The 11,812-nt window shown below is 31.9% G+C and overlaps 1 long non-coding RNA gene across 1 annotated transcript; it reads left to right on the top strand.

Moving 5' to 3' along the window:
• Positions 1-4,419: 4,419 nt before the first annotated feature.
• LOC143066570 (uncharacterized) lies at positions 4,420-11,456 on the top strand. The gene is made up of 5 exons (XR_012975675.1): positions 4,420-4,840; positions 6,645-6,801; positions 7,895-8,124; positions 9,090-9,231; positions 11,276-11,456. It is a non-coding gene; the product is annotated as an uncharacterized LOC143066570 (long non-coding RNA).
• The last annotated feature ends 356 nt before the right edge of the window (positions 11,457-11,812 follow it).

Genomic DNA, 11,812 nt, shown 5'->3' with positions numbered 1-11,812 from the left:
TCGATCTATGGCTTTTTGTACACCGGTATATTACTTTTGCCTTTATTTATTTTACTGCCCAATCAAAGTCAAATCAAGTCATTGTAATGAATCTCTTTTCCATTTTACAAACAAAGTTACATATAATTTAGCCCTGAAATTTAAAGTGAATCTCAGGAATAGATTACCTTATCTGTATTTGGCAAAACTATTCGGAATTTTTGGTCCTCAATGCTCTTCAACTTCATACTTTATTTGGCCTTTGAATTTTTTTTATTAGAGCGTCACTGATGAGTCTTAAGTAGACAAAACGCGCGTCTGGCGTAAATATAAAATTGTAATCCTGGTATCTATGATGATTTTTTTACAACCACTGGTTGGATACCACTGCAAAAGGAGATTTATTTCCCAGAGGGTAACACAAGCCTAATGAGTTGACTAGAGTTATTATTGACATGTTTATGAATATAAATTAACTGTAAACAAAACTTTGGATTTTTGAAATACTAAGGCTTTTCTACCTCAGGAATTGATTACCTTAGCTGTATTTGGCAAAACTTTTAGGAAATTTTGGTCCTCAATGCTCTTCAACTTCATACTTTATTTGGCCTTCAAACATTTTTTTATTAGAGCGTCACAGATGAGTCTTAAGCAGACGAAAAGCGCGTCTGGCGTAAATATAAAATTTTAATCCTCGCATCTATGATTGGTTTAATTTCAAACAAATGAATTAATCACAAGTGGGCATTGCCAGAGACATCAACTGTTGTTCTAATTTCAGAATTAAATGAGGATGGTATATATGTCGTGTACAAGTTGCAATTTTGTACAAGTTATAACATGTACACAAAATATGTACATGTTATAATTTGTACAATGCAAAAATACAAGTTATAGCATGTACAAAAGTACCTCATACATGTTGTATCATGTACAAAATATTGCTTAAAAATGGTTTTAACTTGTACAATATTTGAAAATGAAAATATGTTTATATTATCAAAAAAAATGCCATTAACCTCAATAACATTTTCATCATTTTTTGTTATTGTTCATTCATGTTAGTGTGATACTTTTCGATAAAGTCAATGACCAGTTAATAGTTTTAATGATTACTTAATACCTTAAAGGTTTTTAAAATACACCGAAGTCAATAAACATTATTCCGTATTCTCGCCTGGTATTCAAACAGAAGAAGACATAGAAGCAATATTTGAAGCAAGTTCTGTATCCAATTATACTCATAGTGAAGACCCTTTGAACAAGACAGAACATAAAACCGACACTGAATTGAAACTGACAAAACAATATCAGAGACGGACATTATTACTGAAACAAACACTGAAAATAATGGTCTTGATTTAGCAGACAATAATGAACAAACCATTGAGTTAGAAACAGAAACAATGGTGAGTAAATCAATTGATGCTAACATACATGTAGCTGATGAAGCAAGTTTCAGCATGACATCTATTTGTAAACTTCCTCTTAAGAGTTTCGGGCAGTAATATTCGTGCTGTTAATATTAGTGAAGGTTTATCTGAAATTTCAAATATTGACATCAAGCGTGAACGAAAGAGGGCCCTTTCTTGACAGCAGGTACAAGCTGGTGTCTTATAAAAAAAACTCAAAAACTAGAATAACTGTGCTCTCCCAAGATGATAACGTTATATTCCGTCCATTTATAGGACCCTGTAGACGGTAGATGAGAGAAACATTGAAGGCGTGGTGATGAACGTGAATGAATATGGCGACTATAAAATTGGAACTTAAGTTGGACAAATTAAGAGAAGCTAGGTTCATTTTTTTGCAAATGCAACTTTAAATGTGTCTGAAGTCCCAATGAGTGATATGAGTGAGAGAGATAGTGCGTAAGTTATTATTAAGAGGAGGGCAAGTTTTTGTGCATTGTCAGTGTAAGAAAAGCAGTTGTAATTATGGTAGGTGTAATTGTAGAAGAATGGAGGTTTTGAGCAAATCAAGGCGTCACATGTGTCTGTCTTTTAGCAACAAGTAAAAAATTTAATATTTCTAAAATGTATGAAAATGTAGTATTTTATGCAAGCTGTAAATAATGCACCTTCTTTTGCTTTTGATTATTGTTGAATGTTCTTTATTATTTAATAAATTTCAATCATGCTTGTATATTCTGCTTTATTATTATTTTTAAAATTTTGTACAGGTTAAAACCATTTTTAAGCTATATTTTGGACATGTTATAACATGTACGGGGTCATTTTGTACATGTTATAACTTGTATTTTAGCATTGTACAAATTATAACATGTACAATATTTTTGTACATGTTATAACCTGTACAAAATTGCAACTTGTACACGACATATATATTAGTCCTAAAAAAGTACAGATTATTTACATTGTATTTTCAAAAGGATTATTTTCTATTATATTTCAACCGATCAGAAGTCAAATTTCCTTTTACAGGTACGTTCCTCTTTATTGTCAAATTAGCGCAAATAGGAAATTGTTATGGGCACACAGCACTTTTACAGTTGAAAGATATAAATGTCACAATGCCACAAAGCTTATACGGAGAAGATTTTTTTCTTGTTCAGAAACAAGAAAGAATTGCTGTAGTTGTGGTAAAAGGCAGGAACTGGAAAAAGTTTGTATAAAACAATAAAATAACAATTTCTGCCAAATTTTAGGTCATCAATACAGGAGTTCGAATTCATGTACTCACCATAAACGTTCCTTCGTTTAATATGGTGAACTTTAGTTGTTAATTATATGTCAGTTGAGTTGTCTCATAAAGAATTGTCTCATTGACAGTCCTTGCACTTATTCTGAATTTCATATCGTATTTCAAGACGAAGTTAACCAGTTGGTAGACAGAGGAATCGAGTGAAAGCTTTGAATCTCGCATACAAATGTTTCTTTATTACTACAATTGCAATATTGTGGTTCTGAACGTTGCCTGGAAATTAACCAAAGATTAAACGTTTAATTAAATTATTCTAATCACATCTTAATACACTTGACATTTAATGAGCGTCACTGATGAGTCTTATGTAGACTAAACGCGCGTCTGGCGTACTAAATTATAATCCTGGTACCTTTGATAACTTTTTAATTTGACAACGTGGTTATTTGTCTTTAGAATTTCTGTTTTTAAACCGCGCTGAAGTATGTTCGTTGTTCATCTTTTTATCGCCGTTTTTAACAGATGAGAAAAACGTAGTCTAAACATCGGCAGACATGGAAAAGAAAAGTTAGCAGAAGAAGCTTTTGAATCCGAGGATTCTACATGAAAACATGGTCGGATAAGCTACTTTTGCTGCATATGAGAAACACTCTTCTAAAGGTCTATGGAATAGTTGGTTACTATAATTGTTAGTGCACATTGACTATGGAACTGTAATCAAAATGAAAAAGGGAGCATGCTAGCCTGGTAAGAATAAAAAAAATAATCATTTTGCCCACGACTTGATTGAAATGAATATTCATATATATGAAAAAGTGACAAAATAGAAAACAATATTTCACGCGACAAATACATTAGCCGGCCGAGCAACGAGTGAAAATAAATATTCCATCTACGAAAAATTGTCCTTTTAACAGAAAATCCAATAAAGTCCCATAGACTTATATTTTTGCTTTGAAAAACTATTCGTATAGGTCATATTTGATGACATATAATCCTTGAGCATGTGGGCATAGAAATATGTGTCATTCGTTTTGGTTTTTTTTCGGGTTTTTTTTACTCTATATATTTGTTTTAATCTAATTTAAGCTTATCATATGAACAATAATGAATTCATTTTTTAAAAAAGTACAAAAAATAAGCTGTTATCCTATTCAGCTTTGAATAATTCAGTAAAAGTAGAAATACAATATTTCCTTCATCATCTGGGAATTACGATAACTCATAATTTTTACAGTTTTTGTTGAGCTTGAACAATTTAGATGCTGGAACTATGTTTCATATGTGCTAATTCAAGTATGCGATAAATGCACTGACAAAGGTGAGTTGAAAAAACTATTGCAATCCTGCAGGTGCATTCATTGGAGCAAATATTTTACATAATTGATAGGGAAAAAATTGAAAGTCAAACGAAACGAAATTGTATATGTTTAAGCACTTTATAATTATTTTTTCAATATGACTTTTTCGTTACAAAATATTTTTGTTAAATATTTGGGTGATTCTTATGTAAAATGTTGGTAATATTCACAACATCTTCAAAAGAGACAAGAAGTTTATCAAGCTCGGTTTTAATCTGAAATAAATCACGGGTTTCTAAAAGAGAGGGACATACACATTCAGAAAATCAACGGACAACGCAATAGTTGACTGTTCAGAAGATTGATTGATTGGTAGTTGTTTATCGTCCAGTTGTAAATATTACATGAATTAATGTTCAGGACATTGACTGTACATAAAACTTTTAAGTGTAAAATATTTAACCTGAGTTCTCGAGTAATTGATTATCAACACGTCATGTTTTCAATTACTTTTATACGTGTACTTTTATTAAAAATGAATATACATCTTTGTATCTTTTGTAGTCCGTCCAATTTATTTATATATATACAAGGAATAAGACGCATAACCGGGTTTATACTCACATGAAGGGGAACAGAATCTGCTTACCCTTCCGGAGCACCTTATATCACCTTTTTTTTAGATATAATTCTAGTGAGGTTCATGTTGGTCTGTCTTTTTCTATGTTAAGTTTTGTAGACTGTTCAGAGTTGATTGTCATTTGGTTGTTTTTCGTTTTTTTGCCATGTCATTGTTATCAATGAATTTGACGAACCCTTTGTTATCCACTGCATCTCCTTGTAGATGTTCGGTATCGCACTAGCCTGTTTCTTTGTGATTTTGGTGAATATTCCAGGTAAGTCTCATTTAATAATGTCTATAAGAATTATAGAAAAAAAGTATATGTGGTATTAATTGCTGACACAAAACCAGTATAAGCACATCATAAGCACACAAAAAGTGAAGAAACATCGCATGGATTGCTGTTCTTTGTCCTAAAGTCACAGTGAGGCCTTCAACACGATTCAAAAACTCTTTCCTTACTGCAAGTTTAAGACGGGTCCTAGCACTGGCTTGAACCTGGTTCTTTGCATACTGATGCTTATGTTACAACTGTGAATTAAAAAACAAAGCAAAAAATGCACTTCCTCGGGTTAATGTCTCTTTTACAAATTCCCCGTTTACCATACAGTTATATCAATAAAAGTAAAATGACAAAGAAATCAAATATTTACTGACATAATTTAGCTTGAAAATCATCCTTAAGCGTGCAAAAATAATTCAAACATTTAAACAACCATTCGGGACATCGAGATATATCTTACATAACTTATCAGGGCTTATTTTTACTAAATTGAGTTTGATATCCGTCTCTTTTTTACTTTGAAATCGACACTATCATATAGTTACGTTGTGTCTAAATCAAAGCTAATGCCTCTTTCATAGCAATTAAATACTGTAAATTCAGACTTATATGCGTGCTTTTATTATAGGGAATTTTTAAGAATGCGTTTTATGGGTTGGGGTTTTATTTTGTGTTTTAACACCACTTTTAAGCACCGCTTTTGGGATATTTTGTGGCGGCCAGTTTTTATTGGTGGAGAAAGCCGGAGTGCCGGAGAAAACCACCGATCTTCGAAAGGAAAACTGACAATCCTAATCAATCAAGATTGGAGTCGAGTGCCCCCACACAAACGGGGTCGAACTCACAACCTCAGTGTTGACTGGCTACTTATCACAGTAGTAACTCCTTAGACCACTCGGCCACCGAGGCCCTTTTAAGAATGGACAAAGATTAGAGACAATATATTGCGATTCCAGGAAATCGAAATAGTAATGTATATATAAGATATCTGAATGCGAGTTCTAATTATTGCAATACTCACTTGGTCGCATTATTCGCAAAATAAACACATCTCAATAATTTCTGAATTTACAAGCAAAATAACAAAAATAGCGAAATCCAGGGTAGTCCCTTACCAAATGACAAAATCAAAAGCTAGAAAACATCAAACAAACAGAAACAACTGTCATAATCCTGACTTGGTACAGTCATTTCTGTATGTATGGTGGATTAAACCTGGTTTTATAGCAAGTTAACCAATTATTTCTCCGTTGAATAGAACACATTTTCAACTCCAATAAGATTGTCTGTTGAAATTTTTCTGCCTAGCTTTGTTTTTTTTTTACATTCTCAATTTTATTGTATAGCTAGCTTAACCATATATGAATGCCAGTTATATACATTCACTCAATACATATTAATTCGTATCGACAAAATTGTATGAGAAACCCAAAATGATATTATTGGGATTCGGCAGAAAAAAATATCTTAAAATACATAACAAATGTACAACACAACTTAATCATATAATCCATATAAACAAACGTACATCTAAATTTATAAGACATTATTGAAGCAAACATGTTTTTGTAGTTTGTGCATATAGTACAATATAGTGAAACATAATGATATTAACACACTTTTTTGATAAAAATTAAAATATAAATACGTATACAAGATGAAAATCACACTATAAAATGTTCTTGCTTACCACTCTGCAAATTATATGTCTTGATATTTGCTGATGTTCATTCTTTTTTGTATAACATGTGTTGTTGTTTTTATCAGTTTCACTGTTGATATTCTGTCCATTAAGGTGTTACTACGAAGTATACTAACCTCACACAATTACGCACTGCAAAACAAGCTTCACTCACCTGCAATGCCATCAATGCTAGTCTAATGACTGTTACCGAGTCTTCATATGCACACCTTCAGAATATCATTTTCAGTTCGGGTTCACTTGCATTAGAGTAAGTATATGTTATTTCTTTTTACTATAAGAAAATATTCTATTTACTATAACAGTCCCGACTTTCATTATCGCAATAGTGAGAAACAATTAACTGATCAATTGAAAAAAAGTAGCAAGACTCTTATTACAGCATGTTTGTACATAAAAATATTTTATAAGTGAAACATTGAGGAAAATATAGTGTGTCTTTTTTAAAGTAATGTTTTTGGCAGCTGTTAACTTATCGTCTAGTGTTGTTATGGTTATATGTTGATAATGTAGACGGAGTTTGACTGCCCATATATGGAGTAAGCGTCTAGTTCGGATTAATCTGACTAAGCTGTAAGTACATATTATGTTGATTCACATAAACATATTTATACGCACAGCTTGCATAAAAGCTTTTCTCGATAAAAAAAAAAAAAACCAAACAAACTAAATCGCAAGGTATTTGATTATGCCGTCTGTTTCCTTTTTATCATACAAATATGAGACTTTAGTCACCTTTATTAGCATATAACTTGTAATTTATTCACATTCTCTTAAACTGATCTTCTTCACATTAACAGCCAATAGGTTGCTGTCGGGTATTAAAATTTACTAGAAAAATAAACGGGATGATATATAGCCCAAGTATTTTGATTTAAGTCGCTCAATTGAATTGATAATTAGTTATACCTACACATATACTGTATATATATGGATAATAAAGATTGAAATATTTATGAAATTGAGTGTCACCAAATTTCTGTACGTGTTCTTCCTTCGGCGGCTATTTGAAAATGAGGCTGCATATAAAAACATGTGCTTGAAGTAGCGCCCTCATGTCAATTACAAAATTCAAATGAGTTTCAAGTCAAATGTACTGTATATGACTATGTTCTAAGCATTTCTAAAATTTACAAAACATGATATCACAATACTGAATACAATTAAAAGTTACGATCTTTCATTGTACCATAAAGTCACTTATACTGCACATAAGTGTATACGGTCGTTGGCAAAAAACTCTGATTCCCTTTTAAACGTTGTATTCGTCTAGTATCCTGTTTTTACAATGTAAAAAAAGCTTTACAGTTGTTTTTTGAATTATTTTCAACTTTATATTCTAGTGGTTGGCGCTTTTGGACAAATAACAGAGCAAGCAAGCAAACGTATGTTGAAGGTCAGACATATTTTACTGATTTCCCGTTAGACGAAGAAACCAATGAATCTAGCAGTCTAACATATTGCGTTTATGGTGTCTATAAACACAGTGAAAACAAAATCGGATGGGTTCCATCTGGTTGTCGAAATGAGAGATGGAACGGAATATGCCTTCAATACAAGGCTGCTTTTTCAGGTATTTTGTCAAGTTCTAGGTGTAGTTTTATCAGCAAAAAAGAAGTATTAGTACCGCTGGTCGGCACAAGAGTCACGGTCATTCAAAATTCACCTGTATTTTATACTGTGTCTTTGTATGGTGTTTTTCTATCTGTTCAAATGAGTACCTTTGGAAAATTACCACATTCCTACTTAATTGATTAGAATACCATTACTTAAGCTCTAATCAATATTTTAAGTTTCGACCAAAACTAACATTATTTATACAGATCAAGTGTTAGTAAGGACCTCTTACAATTATTAAAAATCTTGCTTTACAAAGCAGTGACATCTGGTTAAAAACCTGATTTACTATATGAATTTGAATCTAATTTATGCAACGTTAACTAGTACTTCAGTTCTTTGGTGAAAACGTTCTGATATATGGAAATTCAACAAATAATTACAAAGATTCCATTAGATTCATGAATCAAAAACTTGAATCACTTCCGACATAGTTTTAGTAATTCTAATATGACGTACGTCTTTCTCTTTGGAAACAAAGCCATGTTCTAATTCAAATAAAACATGAGATACACGTGATAAACGTCACATTTGAAATTGCATTGTTGGTCATATTTCAAACAACGTCGGAGATCGAAATCTATTCTAAAAGTAAGTTTAGATGCATCTGTTTAAATTTTGAAATGGTGAAAGGTTAACTTTTCTCTATCGTTTGGGCTTCATCAAATGAAAATGGATGCTTTTTGGATGTGTTAAACAGGTCAGCCTTAAAGATTGAAATTTGTAAATGTTTCTATTGGACTGGAAATAATTCTACCATGTCATGCGCTATGTTGATTTTAACATGGAGATGCATAATAGTTTTGTTAACATTTTACCACCGCAAACGCTAGCTATAAAAATGTAATGCCTACTTATGTTTTAAAATACAATCATAAAAATGAAAGAATTATTTGGTAAATATTTGTTGATTTTATTTAGTGACAGAATATGCAACAATGTACACACCAAAAGTCTCGTGGCAAAAGGCTAAGAGTATTTGTCAGCAAGAAGGAGGGGTATTAGAAAATCCAAATATAAAAATTGTTGACCCAATTTTCAAGGACTCGGTTATATGGGCGGGGTAAGTTAAAATGTATTTGTCAATAACATGTATTATCAAAGTATTGTTTTATTCTTTCTTCAATCTGGTTGAGATAATATTTTCGCTTCCACGTGTTTATCCCAGGCATAGATAACCTTAGCCGTATTTGGCTCATTTTTGGGGGAATTTTAGGTCATCAATGCTCTTTGACTTTGTACTTGTTTGGCTTTCTGATTGTTTTGATCTGAGCGTCAATGGTGAGCCGTATGTAGAAGAAACGCGCGTCTGTCGTATCAAATTATAAGCCAGGTACGTTTGATAACTATTAACATGTCGAAATTTATTTTGTATTGTTTATTTGGGTATTTCTCTGTCCTGAATGTTGTTGCATTTATATGTTCTGTAGTCCTGTCATGTCATGTTACCATTTAGTCGTGTATTTAACATTACTATAAAAGCGCGAGGTTTGCCTAGCCACAAAATCAGGTTCATTCCACCATTTTTTTTTTCTTAAAATGTCCTGTACGAAGTTTGGGAAATGGCAGTTGTTATCTTATAGTTCATTTCTTGTGTGTTACATTGTCTGGTTTTTTTTTGTTTTTGTTTTTTTTTAATTTTGCATTTGAGTGTTTCTGTTGTTTCTTTGTTTTCCTCTTCCAGTTGATGTGCTTCTCACGGTTTAAGTTTGTTACCCGGAATTGTTTTCTCTCAATCTATTTATGACTTTCGAACAACGGTATACTTAGAACTGAATATGCCCTATAGATGTTTTGTCAATAAAATGAAATCACCATATTTCAGTGAAGTAGCTAAAAAAGAAGGATGAGTGAAGATATTTTAAGGAAAATGAAAGTATAAGTTTGGGTAAAAAGATGTATGTAGAATAATAAAAGTTCTCGCTTTCAAAAATATCAATGGTCAGGGGTTTGCACCATTCGGCAATCCTCGGTAGAATCCGCTACACTCCTGTTAGACGAGGGTACGGAATCTGCAGGGTTGAGACGAATGGGGTTTGCACAGGTCTAAGTAGGAGGATATAGATAACAAAAATAAAAACAAATACACACAATCTCACTCGATGGTTAAAATTATGTGCGTTTGTATCTGTAATTTTGCTCACTGATATGTGCGACAAACATTGATTAGGACTTAGAGAACAATCGAATACAAATGTGTATCATATACTTATAGAAAATAATGGTGTAATTGTACCACATAACAAAACTACATCAATTTATTCATTTAATTTTAAGAATTTCTTTATTCGTGTTATATGACTTTTTTTATCAACTGCTTCCGGTTTATTATCTCATTCTTTTCTGTAATGTTATCGCATGACATTTCGACGTCAATCGGAAAATTCTGGAAAATACATCTCAATAGTACGTTTTTTAATTGGTGTAAATCATAACAAAGTTGGATAAAAAATATTAGGAATCAGGTAAATATATAATTATTAAAAACTGCAAAACAATTTTTACAACAAATGCATTGTTTCAAAGTTTTGAAAAATGTATGTATTCTGCTGAAATATATGATAAAAAGAACATTTCATCTCATGTTAATATCAGACCCCATATCAGACCACGGCTCTTGGGCTGATATCTTGACCTAGGGCTGATAAGGAGCTGGTATGAAAACTGCCATAATATAATCTTAATTTATCAGCTCTAACGGATATTACAGGGTTCATTTAGTAGAACAAACATATGCATATATTATTCTAAGAAGTGTTTAATAATTCGGTCAATGATTTAGTCACAGTCAGTGAATGACAGACATGAAATAAATTACGAAAAGATAGGTTTTATAATATATTTTAAGAAAAAAAAAAAAAAAATAAGATCCGGGATCGGTAAACAACATCGCCGTAAAAATTAGAATATGCTATCAATAAATAAACTCATCACAGATGCCAGGATTAAATTTTGTATTCACCCCAGACGGTTGTTTCGTGTACAAAAGACTCATCAGTATCATATTCTACAAATACAGTAAAACTTCAAAACAAAAATTCTGTATATTTAGGGTAAGTAACTCGTGGGAACAAAAAGTTCATTTCTATCTTCATTTTTTTTATTAGAATCAGCACATATTGGACGGATAATCACTCGCAGTATGTCGGAGAATTACAACCCAGGCCATTTCCAAATGATGAGAAGCAAGACAATACACATTGTGTGAAGGCTACTTATGTAGCAGAAGAAAACAAATTAAAGTGGTCTACCGAATCTTGTGATTCAAAGATAAGCTTTCTTTGCATGATCGAAGGAAAGTATATTTACTTAATTTACATACTTAATTGAAAATGTAGATCATTATATGTGACTCCTGCAAGAAACTTAACTGGAGTTGATGATTCACCCAAAAGGCAAACAAATGATAAAGATAATTTGGACGAAAGGTAACATTTAAGTTTCAAACAAAGACATTAAGACCAAATATTTATTATGATCAGTACACATGCATTTCATAACATGTCAGCGGTGTTTCTGTTTTAGAGACTAAAATGTAGCCAATAAAAGATGGGATATATCAAAAGCGATAATCAAAATCACAAATGGAAGAGAAACCGATAAAAACTGAAAAAAACGAAAACGAACAAGAAATATTAAAAACA

The sequence above is a fragment of the Mytilus galloprovincialis genome, chromosome 3 (genome assembly GCF_965363235.1).
Source record: "Mytilus galloprovincialis chromosome 3, xbMytGall1.hap1.1, whole genome shotgun sequence".
Lineage (NCBI taxonomy): Eukaryota > Metazoa > Mollusca > Bivalvia > Mytilida > Mytilidae > Mytilus > Mytilus galloprovincialis.
This window is presented reverse-complemented; position numbering and strand designations above follow the sequence as displayed.